At 30.9% G+C, this 11,939-nt stretch overlaps 1 long non-coding RNA gene across 1 annotated transcript; it reads left to right on the top strand.

Annotated features, from left to right (window-relative positions):
* The first annotated feature begins 467 nt into the window (after positions 1-467).
* On the top strand, positions 468-2,478 carry LOC124934228. The gene is made up of 3 exons (XR_007099060.1): positions 468-752; positions 1,732-1,818; positions 2,354-2,478. It is a non-coding gene; the product is annotated as an uncharacterized LOC124934228 (long non-coding RNA).
* The last annotated feature ends 9,461 nt before the right edge of the window (positions 2,479-11,939 follow it).

Here is an 11,939-nt window from a genome sequence, read left to right as displayed (position 1 = left end):
TACGCTACGCTAGTTGGAGGAAAAGCGAGGGATGATAGGATCGGATGAAGAGGAGATCTGCGCCAGGTTTACGCTAGTTGGAATAAAAGCGAGGGATGAAGAGGAGATCCACTCCACCCCCACCGTTTCTACGCGTCTTCTCTTCTCTTCTCTTCTCGGATGAAGAGGAGATCTGCGCCAGGTTTACGCTAGATGGAGGAAAAGCGAGGGACGAAGAGGAGATCCACTCCACCCACCGTTTCTACGCGTCTTCTCTTCTCTTCTCGGGCGGCCTACCGGAGGAGCTCTCTCTGCGCCAGATTTACGCAGTTGATAGTGAAATCCACCCGACCGTTCCTTCTAGATTATCCTCTGGTCAGTCAGTGAGTCTTCTCATTTCATTTCTTTTCTTTTCTTGTATTAAATATAATGTATTTCATCCTAATTAATGTCTCAAGACAAACCATAATTTTCCAGACTTTCTTGGTTTGATCAATGGATTCGTCAATAATTATGTTTCTTTAGTTTATGAAATTCGATAATGACCTGATTCTTGATGAAACGCTAATCTGGGTTATGACCTGATTCTTGATGAAACGCTAATCTGGGTTAGTAACCCCTGTCTGTACTCCATTAAATAATCTGTAGCAACCCATATGAAATTCGATAACTACCGTAGGAGCTCTCTCTGCGCCAGATTTACGCAGTTGAGAGGAAAAGTGACCGGAGAGTGAAATCCACCCGACCGTTCCTTCTTTCTAGATTATCCTCTGGTCGGTCAGTCTTCTCATTTCATTTCTTTTCTTGTATTAAATATTATGTATTCCATCCTAATTAATGGCTTAAGACAAACCCTAATTTCCCAAACTTTCTTAGTTTGATCAATTTGTATTCGTCAATAATCATGTTTCTTTAGTTGATGAAATTCGTTAATGACCTGATTCTTCTTGATGAAACGCTAATCTGGGTTTGTAACCCCTGTCTGTACTCCATTAAATAATATGTAGTAACCCCATATGTCATCTTAGCCCTCCCGAATTAGTTCTACCAAACTCTTGTACTAACCCATTAAACTCGTCAAGGGCCTTTTATGATCGATATCTTTCGCTGCCGTCTTCTTAAAATGAATTTCCTTGATTTTGTTTGAAATATTATGACTCGATGTCTGTATGTCTGTATAGATAAAAAGAGACCCATAGATCATCAATTTAATTATCCCCATGTCTGTATGTATAGCTAATGAATTGATGAGGAATTCTGCTCATCAATTCTAGGATTCTTTAAAATAAATAAGTTTAATGTTGTTTGAAGTTATACTTAAGTCTTCAATGGTGAAATTTCCGAAAATTTGGATTTGCTTTTTTGACCCAACCTCTCGGATTAGTCACATTAATTGTAAGATTCTTTAATGATAAAGCTTCTTGTTGTTTGTTTGTAGTCACATTCATTTTTATGCACATCTGTCTTCTATTCTCGTTGGTTGTTAGCTGTCAAGTTAGCATATGGTCGGCTAAATATTCCATCTCCAACCACTTTCTATTTATTGGCTGGCTGAAGTCGATTTGTGTTCTTCCTCGATTTTGTTGACAGGTATTGATTCAAGTTTTTCTTCTATATTTGCCACAAACTGTGACTACATTGCGAGTCTGGTCATTCTCTCGTTTTTCTTGCTACGAAATGTTAGATTTTTTGAATATCTTGATGTAACAAGTCAATTTGATTTGCAACTGTTGCTTCTAATTTGTTTGGCAGAGATGCTTTCAAGGTTGTTTATTCGCTCGCCCAGTTTATGAATGCTTTCATCGATGGTTTGAGATTTCTTCATCAAACTCTAAATTGGTAAGCACCATAACTCGAATAAAATTAAATTGGTGAGAACTAGGTAAGGAAGAAAAAGAAGAAAAAGAAAAAGATCCGAGAGCGAATGCTCATGGTAGTTTTATTAGATGAGGAAAAATAATGTTTGAACATTCAAAAATTGTGATTGAAGAGTTTTATGATCTAGTCATTTAATATTTTTAAAATTCAAAACTCATGATCTAACATTAAAAAATTGTAATTTAAGAGTAGTACTTATCTAGTTATTTATACATAGAGTAATCAAGGTGGTGTTTCTTATTTTCCTCAATTAAAAAGTGTGATTTTAATTTACTTTTTTCTCATTTCTCTATTACACTTACGTGAGTGGATATTCTGGGTTAACCATTTATGGGAAAGTTGACAACAACAATTTATAAACCGGATCATTGTTAATTCTCAAAATAAAAAATTCGGTATGTTTTAATCTTTTTTCTTTGAGCAATCTTTTATTTTAATGTTACAAGCGTTATTGTATATTAAATCAAAACCATGTGATATTGTTGTTGTGGAGTAGGGTTCTTGCGATGAAACTATGGAAATTGTACATGGACCGGATGGGAACCAATTCTCGAAGCTTAAATAAATTTAATTCCTCACTTGGTAAGTTTGTTTATTTGTTTTCTTTAATGTACTATAACCATTTAGATAACATAAACTTTGATTTTAAAGGATAACTGTCATTACTTGGTTATAATTTATTTGAATTAAGGACAAGTGAACAATTAAGGAAGACAAAAAAAATATATTAAGATCGGGAAAAACTTAATGACTAATTAATCTGTTTGGATAACTGGAACTTCTGTTACAATAATTCTTTGTAATAAAAAAAATTAGTCTTACCTAATTTGTTAAACACATAATATATCTAAATAAAGTTTAAGATTAGAATTATAAGAATACATAAGAAGAAACTAGAAATAATTAGTTAGACTAAATTAGGTACATAGACATTAAATACAAGACAAAACCCTCCTATTATATATATTTATTTTAAATTATGTTTGATAATTATTTGAATATAACTCTATCCCTTCAATATTATTTTGACTTATTAAAGAGCAATATCACTTAACTTGTAATTTTGAATTTGATAAATATTAATTATTAAATAATTAAATCATAAATGTTAAAAATACATAAGTTAAGAGTATTTTTAATTTCGCCTTAAAAATAATATATTGTTACCTGCATGGATAAAAACACAAAAATTTTAAAGCGATTGAGAACAATATCACTTACTAATGTTGGTTTTATAGTGATTGTGATTTAGTGGCTAATTGAATGACTTATAATTTGGGACGTATAATTATATTTGGTTTGAAAATATAAAAATTTTGTGTATGAGAATACTTCCGTTTTGTATATTTTTCTACTTAGTTGGTTTATTCTTACAAATAATATGATAAGATAATATTATTGTCGCGTTGATAGAATCACAAAAATTCTAAAAGATTGAAAACAATCACTTACTAATGTTGATTTTATAGTGATTGTGATTTGGTGCTTTAAATTTCAATGATTTGTGATTAGGACATCTAATTATATTTAATTTGAAATTATAAAAAACTCTATGTATGAGAATACTTCATTTTTGCATATTCTCATACTCAATTGGTTTGGTCTTATAAATAATATGATAAGACTATATTGTTACAGAATAGATAGAAACACAAAAATTCTAAAAGATTAAGAACGAACATTTCTCATTATTGATTTATAGTAATTGTGATTTTGTGACTTGAGATTTGTGAAGTAAAATTATATTATGTTTGGATGATAAAAACTTTGTGTATGAGAATACTTCATTTCTGCATATTTTCATACTTAGTTGATTTAGTCTTACAAATAATATGATAAGACTATATTGTTTCTACATTCATAGAAACACAAAAAAAAATTAAAAGATTGAGAACGATCAATTATCAATGTTGGTTTTATAGTAATTGAGATTTGGTGACTTGTGATTTGAGTTGGGACGTAAAATTATATTCGGTTTGAAATTATAAAACTATGTGTATGAGAATACTTCAATTCTGCATATTCTCATACTTAGTTGGTTTAGTCTTACAAATAATATGATAAAACGGTATTATTGCGGTGTGGATAAAAATACCAAATTTCTAAATGATTGAGAATGATCACTCGCTAATGTTAGTTTTATAGTGATTGTGATTTGGTTGTTTTAGATTTGAATGACTTGTGATTTGGACGTATAATTATATTCAGTATGACATTAAAAAAACTATGTGTATGAGAATACTTCATTTCTGCATATTCTCCTACCTTGTTGGTTAATTAATCTTAAAATGATATGATAAAACTATATTGTTGTGGAGTGGATAGAAACACAAAAATTCTAAAAGATTGAGAACGATCACTTAATAATGTTGGTTTTATAGTGATTATGATTTAGTGGCTTGTGATTTGAAAGACTTCTGATTTGAGATGTATAATTATATTCGTTTTGAAATTATAAAAACTCTATGTACGAGAATGATCATTTACCAATGTTGGTTTTATATTTATTGTAATTTGGTGACTTGTGATTTGGGACATATAAATTATATTTGGTTTGAAATTATAAAAACACTGTGTTTGAGAATACTAAATTTATTCGTATTCTCCTACTTAGTTGGTTTATTTTTACAAATAATACGATAAGACTATATTGTTGTCGCGTAGATAGAAACACAAAAACTCTAAAAGATTGAGAACAATTAACTTATTAATGTTGGTTTATAGAGATTATGATTTGGTGACTTGTGATATGAACAACTTGTGATTTGTGACGTAAAATTATATTCGTTTTGAATTATAAAAAATTGATGGATGAGAATGTTTCATTTCTGCAAAATCTCCTACTTAGTTGATTTAGTCTTATAAATAATATGATAAGGCTATATTATTCTCGCGTGAATAAAAACACAAAAATTCTAAAATATTGAGAGCGATCATTTATCAATGTTGATTTTATAGTAATTGTGATTTGGTGACTTGTGATTTGAGATCAGTTTAATTTTAAAAATAATATTATAAGAATATAATGTTGCCACGTGGATAGAATCACAATAATTCTAAAAGATTGAGAACGAATAAATTGATTGTGATTTGGTGACTTTAGATTTGAATAACTTGTGATTTGAGATGTTTTAAAATTATAAAAAATCTGTATACGAAAATACTTTATTTCTGTATATTCTACTAGTTAGTTGGTTTAGTCTTACAAATAATAAGATAAGGCTATATTGTAGCCGCGTAAATAAAAATACAAAATTTTTAATAGATTGAGAACGATCACTTATTAATGTTGCTTTATAGTGATTGTGATTTGGTGACTTGTGATTTGTGACGTAAAATTATATTTCGTTTTGATTATAAAACTATTTGTATGAGAATACTTTATTTTTGCATATTCTCTTATTTAGTTGATTTAGTTTTATAAAAAAATATGCTAAGACTATATTGTTAACGCGTGAATTAAAACACAAAATTTTAAAAGATTGAGAACAATCATTAAAAATGTTGGTTTTATAGTGATTGCGATTTGAATTACTAGTGATTTTAGACGTGTAATTATATTCGGTTTAAAATTATAAATATTTGTGTATTAGAATACTTTATTTCTACATATTCTCCTACTTAGTTGGTTTAGTTTTATAAATAATTTTACAAGACTATATTGTTGTCACGTGAATAGAAACAAAAAAATTCTAAAAGATTGTGCACAATCACTTACAAATGTTAGTTTTATAGTGATTGTAATTTTTGACTTGTGATTTGAATGACTTATAATTTGAGATGTATAATTATATTCGGTTTAAAATTATAAAAACTCTATGTATGAGAATACTTTATTTTTATATATTTTTCTACTTAGTTGGTTTAGTCTTACAAATAATATGTAAGACTATATTGTTACGCGTTGATAGAAACAATATAATTATTAAAGAAATAATTATTAAAGATTGATCGTGGTTAGAAATATTCTGACGACTCTATGTATGAAATGAACTTCCTTGATCTTGGTTAGAAATATTCTGACGAGTCTGTGTATTCTTGAGAGAGAACTTATGATATGTTTCAAGAAGAATTAATGTCTGTCTGTATGCATAGCTGAAAAGAGACCTAGGTCATCAATTTAATTATCCCCATGTTTGTATATAGCTGATGAGTAGTAAGAGAAGAAGATTAGGAAACTTTCAGGTACGTGTTTTGTGCAATTGTTGCGAGTCGGTGGTGACGGTTATTGTTTACCTTCTCCTTGCTGTTATGCCATTAATTGTAATCTTCCAAACAAACCTTTTGGTTTTTGTTCTTTCACTCCTAAAACCTGCAATTGATTCTGTTGCTATCTATAAGGCTTAGTTCCTTCCACATCATCCTCAGGTCGGTCAGTTCTTCTCATCTCATATCATTTCTAATAATTAATGGCTTAGACAAACCCTAATTTCTCAAACTTTCTTACCCTGTTTGATCAATCAATGTATTCGAGTCAATCAATAATCATGTTTCTTTAATTAGTTGATCAATGAAACTCTTTCTTGACGGAAAATGGATGAAGGTTCGCCCCATTGCACCTCTAAACATTATTTGGTTTAAGGTTTTTTTGGGGGCAAACTGATATTATTTTTTGGATATGATCGAGATTTTTCATTTGGTATAAAAATTAGTTTCTGCATCAATATCCCCAAATTGTAGTAAATTTTCTTTTTCAATTGAGAATGTTTTGTTTCTAATTTTTTACCAAAATGACAAATGTATATTTTTCATATTCATATCATGTTGATGCGCTAAGAGAACCTATGAGTGCACTGTTCATAGTTGTTGTTTGGTTTGATGTACTATCAGCCAAGCAAAAGGGCAACAATGGAGGAAGATACATTGCCACCCAGTATGAAGATTACACAAAAAAAAGTCCAATTCAGGTTCATACCCTTTATTTACTAATCAATTTTCAGATAGATTTATGCCTTGCTTTTGTATTCTCATTATTGTAAGTGGTTTCTTTATCAAAACTAGTCTTTATGTTCAACTTTTTGTTTTCTTTATTATGTTACCATTCAGAATTAAAAATATCAATACACTCCTCCGCGTCTCCCTTCTCGGTCGGTCGGAGCTTTGCGCCAGTTAAGAGGAGAAGTGTGATCGGAGAGTGAAATCCACCACCCGACGATCGTACCCGACGACCGTTCCTTCCACATCATCCTCAGGTCGGTCAGTTCTTCTCATCTCATTTCATTTCTAATAATTAATGACTCAGACTAATTTTGCAAACTTTTTTACCCTGTTTGATCAATCAATGTATTCGAGTCAATCAATAATCATGTTTCTTGAATTAGTTGATCAATGAAACTCTTTCTTAACGGAAAATGGATGAAGGTTTGCCCATTGCACCTCAAAACATTATTTGGTTTAAGGGTTTTTTTTTGGGCAAGCTGATATTATTTTTTGATATGATCGAGATTTTTAAATTGGTATAAGAATTAGTTTCTACATCAATATTCCCAATTTGTAGTATAATGTTCTGCTTTATTTGAGAATGTTTTGTTTCTGATTTTTTACCAAAATGCAAATGTATCTTTTTCATATTCATATCATGCTGCTGCGCTAAGAGAACCTATGAGTGCACTGTTCATAGTTGCAGTATGAGTTTGATGTATTATCAGCCAAGCAAAAGGGCAACAATAGAGGAAGATACATCTGTCACCCAATATGAAGATTACACGAAAAAAGTCCAATTCTGATTCATACCCCAATTAAGGTTCATACCCTTACTAGTCAATTTTCATATAGATTTATGCCTTGCTTTTGTATTCTCACTACTGAAAGTGGTTTCTTTATCAAAATTAGTCTTTATGTTCAACTTTTTGTTTTCTTTATTATGTTACCATTCAGAATTAAAAGTATCAATACACTCCTCCACCACTGAATACTCCGCGTCTCTCTCCTCGGTCGGTCGGAGCTCTTCACCAGTTAAGAGGAGAAGTGTGATCGGAGAGTGAAATCCACCAACCGATGACCGTTCTTTCCACATCATCCTTAGGTCGGTCAGTTCTTCTCATCTCATATCATTTCTAATAATTAATGGCTATGACAAACCCTAATTTCCCAAACTTTCTTACCCTGTTTGATCAATAAATGTATTCGAGTGAATCAATAATCATGTTTCTTTAATTAGTTGATTAATGAAACTCTTTCTTGACGGAAAATGGATGAAGGTTCGCCCCATTGCACATCAAAACATTATTTGGTTTAAGAGACTTTTTTTTGGGCAAGCTGATATTATTTTTTGGATATAATCGAGATTTATCATTTGGTATAAGAATTAATTTCTGCATCAATATCCCCAAATTGAAGTATAATGTTATGCTTTATTTTAGAATGTTTTGTTTCTAATTTTTGACCAAAATGACAAATGTATCTTTTTCATATTCATATCTTGTTGTTGCGCTAAGAGAACTTATGAGTGCACTGTTCATAGTTGCAGTCTGGATTTGATGTACTATCAGCCAAGCAAAAGAGAAACAATGGAGGAAGATACATCTGTCACCCAATGTGAAGATTACACGAAAAAAGTCCAATTCAGGTCATACCCCAATTCAGGTTCATACTATTTATTTACTAGTGATTTTCAAATATATTTATGCCTTGCTTTTGTATTCTCACTACTGAAATCGGTTTCTTTATCAAAAATAGTCTTTATGTTCCAACTTTTTGTTTTTTTATTATGTTATCATTCAGAATTAAAAGTATAAATATACTCCTCCACCACCGAATCCTCCGCATCTCTTTTCTCGGTCGGTCGGAGCTCTGTGCCAGTTAAGTGGAGAAGTGTGATCGGAGAGTGAAATCCACCACCTGACAACCAATAAACCCTAATTTCCCATACGAGCAACAATATAATCTTATATATAAAGAATGGTTAAAATTTATTCTCACAACTTCCCTTATTTGTTCCTGTTTTTATATTTGATGATATTGTCTTATTACTGGTAGAATAGATATTTATTTGGTTGAGATGCGAGTAGTATTATAAACTTTTGTATTTCTTCATCTTTTTGTACGATCCTTCTACTTCACTTGGCCAAACTGATGCGACTGTTCTTGTATATTCTACTAAGTCTGTTGTTGTGTCCCGATCTACAAAGAGGGCACAAACTAAACAAAATCTTTAATAGTAACCAGAATTAGCAAGGAGGGAGAATTTTGATAGAAGATAATAAATATAAACGAGATAAATTGAGAATAAGAACGGAGGGGGGCTGAGCCCCATTTCATTAGGAAGAAATTAGAAATTATTACATCATATTTGCCTACTATTTACACTACTCATATAATGATAGTTGGTATCTAACTATCTATTCTATAATCTTTTACACTACTAACAACTTCTAGAATCTTCTATTAAAATGAAAATGCCTACCATAAAGGTAATTTCTTCACTTTGAAACTTACATTAATACTGCTTACAGTTTCTCGTGCATATGCATTACTGACTTCAAGTACCTTCCCGGGTCACAACGTTTGTCATTCCCCTATTGTACATTATGGTATAGTTCAATCCAAATAACTTTGATAACCATGTTTGTTTCCCCTACTGTAGTGATATTGTTTTCTATAAGAAACTTCAAACTTTTTATCCTGATAATGAAAATGCTTACCATAAAGGTAATTTCTTTACTTAAATAATGTCATTAATACTGCTAACAGTTTCTTCTCATATGTAGAGAATCATAATGTGTCTTAGCAAGTGATTTGCTCAGATACGCGATGGGTATTCTTTTTTACATCAATACTGCGCCAATGCTGACATTTATTTGTACTTTGAGATCAATCAAAAATCAGGTAATACTAATACCGGAGTGGTGGTTAGAGCCTTTTTCAAGTTTTAAATGTCTTCACTGCATCTTCAGTCCATTTAAGCATACTATTCTTGAGTAAAACCATGTAATGGTTTGTTAATAGTTCCAAGTTGCATACGAATCTTCGATAATACCCTGCCCAAGAAAGTCTCTTAATGCTTTGATGCCCAAGAAATGACCTAGATATTCCTGCTTCTTTAATCCAAATAAGCATTTTGATCGCTTACCATTATACTGTTTTTTAAGAATTTTCATAACTTTCTCAAAATACCTTAGATGTAGTTCCATATTAGAACTGTATATAATAATATCATAAAAAAAATATACTAATAATACCTTTCCTTGGCCATACTAAAAAATATTTCAATTATTAATACTTAGAATGTTGCAGTTGAATTTGATAATCCGAATGTCATTACTCTTGAATTCATACAGTCTAGAATGAGTTTTGAAAATAATCTTGTGGATGTCCTCTTCTCTGACCCTTATTTGATGATAATCCGCACATATGTCGAGGTTGATGAAAATCGTTGTTTCATAGAGCTCATCCAATAACTCGTCCACTACAGATATAAGGTATCCATGTTCCATCCTTATTCTTAACAAGGATAATCAGATAAACATATAAACTTGTGTTGTTTCTTATAAACCCAACCCTCTTCATCTCTGCTACTGAAGCCTTTTTTGAATAGGGATAAAGGTATAGTCTCAGATTTGGTGGAATCATTTGAGATTATTAGAATGATCAGTTTTTTGAATTGGAGACAGGCAGGCAGCTGGTTTGGTTCTATGAAAACAGTGAGGTACTTTTCAATTAACTTTTGAATGGACAAGTCTGGTTATTTTTTTATGATCGGTTTGTTCTATTTTATGAAGATTGCTTAATTTCTATGTGGTATAATTGTCTTACGAAACAACCCAATCCTTTCTTAATAGTTTTTAGCTCACTGACTCACACTCATCAAATTGAAAGTTCTCTTATCCTTAATCTCGTACAAACGTATTTTTAAATCATTGATCCTTGTCTTCATTCATTGCTTTGGATACTTCCAGCTTACTTGTTTAATATTTCTCATCCAATCAACCCTAAACTATGTTGCAGCAATTTGAGTGTCCATACCTCGAGTGTAAATTAATTTTCCTTTGCACGATCCTATATAAAGAACCTTCATCTGCAATGGTAAATACTAACGGATTATTTTCTCGTAGGTTAAAACCCATCCCAATTGGCGTGCATTTCCTTCGTCTATAAACGAATGAGTACTCCCACTATCAATCAAAATAAGATCTTTCCTTTTTTTGAGTTGCCCTAAAATTTTTAGTATAGAGTTATTGGTTGAAACGCTAATAGAACTTCATTCGTGAATACATCCCTCCACGTCGAAATTTTTAGTACATAGTTGTTTGTTTGTTATATTTACATCTGATTGGCAAAATATTTCATCTCCATCTACGTTCTCTTTTCGTGCTGAAGTCGATGATGACGCTCCTTTGAGTTTTTCCTTGATTTTGTTGACATGTATGTTTCTTGATTCAATTTTTCTGTTAGATTTTCCAAAAATTGTGACTACATTGATGTCTTCAAGTTGAATTTCACATTATCTTGTTGTAGTGCTACGGTCTTGTGACAAAATTTTGGATTCGGTTAGATGTTGATGTTCTTGAAGTTTTTATGTAATATGTCAATTTGATTTTCAACTATTTTTTCTTGATGCAGATTGACTAAATGTTGGCATTTGTTTCTATTTTGAGATCAACCTGAAAAATCAGGTAATAATAAAATTGGAGTGGTGGTTAGAGCCTCTTTCAATGTTTTAAATGCCTTCTCTACATTTTCAGTCCATTTAGATATACCCTTTTTGAGTTGCATACGAATCTTTGATAATACCCTGCCCATGAAATTTTGATGCCTAAGAAATGACTTATATATTCCTACTTCTTTAATTCTAATAAGCATTTGATCGCTTACCAATATACTGTTTTTTAGAATGTTTAAAACATCCTCAATATGCCTTGGTTGTTCTTCCATAATAGAACTATGTATAAGAATATCTTAAAAATACTAATAAAATCATTTCTTAGCCATTTTAGAAAATATTTAATTTATTAATTGCTTAGGCCTTGTTTGGATTCAGGTTATTTAACAAATATGATTGGTGGTGATTTTGAGAAGGTATAGATTTTTTTTGGTAAATGACTTAATAAAGTATTCCTATATAATGATAAAATAATAATTAT

The sequence above is a fragment of the Impatiens glandulifera genome, chromosome 1, assembly GCF_907164915.1.
Source record: "Impatiens glandulifera chromosome 1, dImpGla2.1, whole genome shotgun sequence".
Taxonomy (NCBI): Eukaryota; Viridiplantae; Streptophyta; class Magnoliopsida; order Ericales; family Balsaminaceae; genus Impatiens; species Impatiens glandulifera.
Note: the sequence above shows the minus strand (reverse complement) of the source record. Positions and strands in the feature narration are given on the sequence as shown.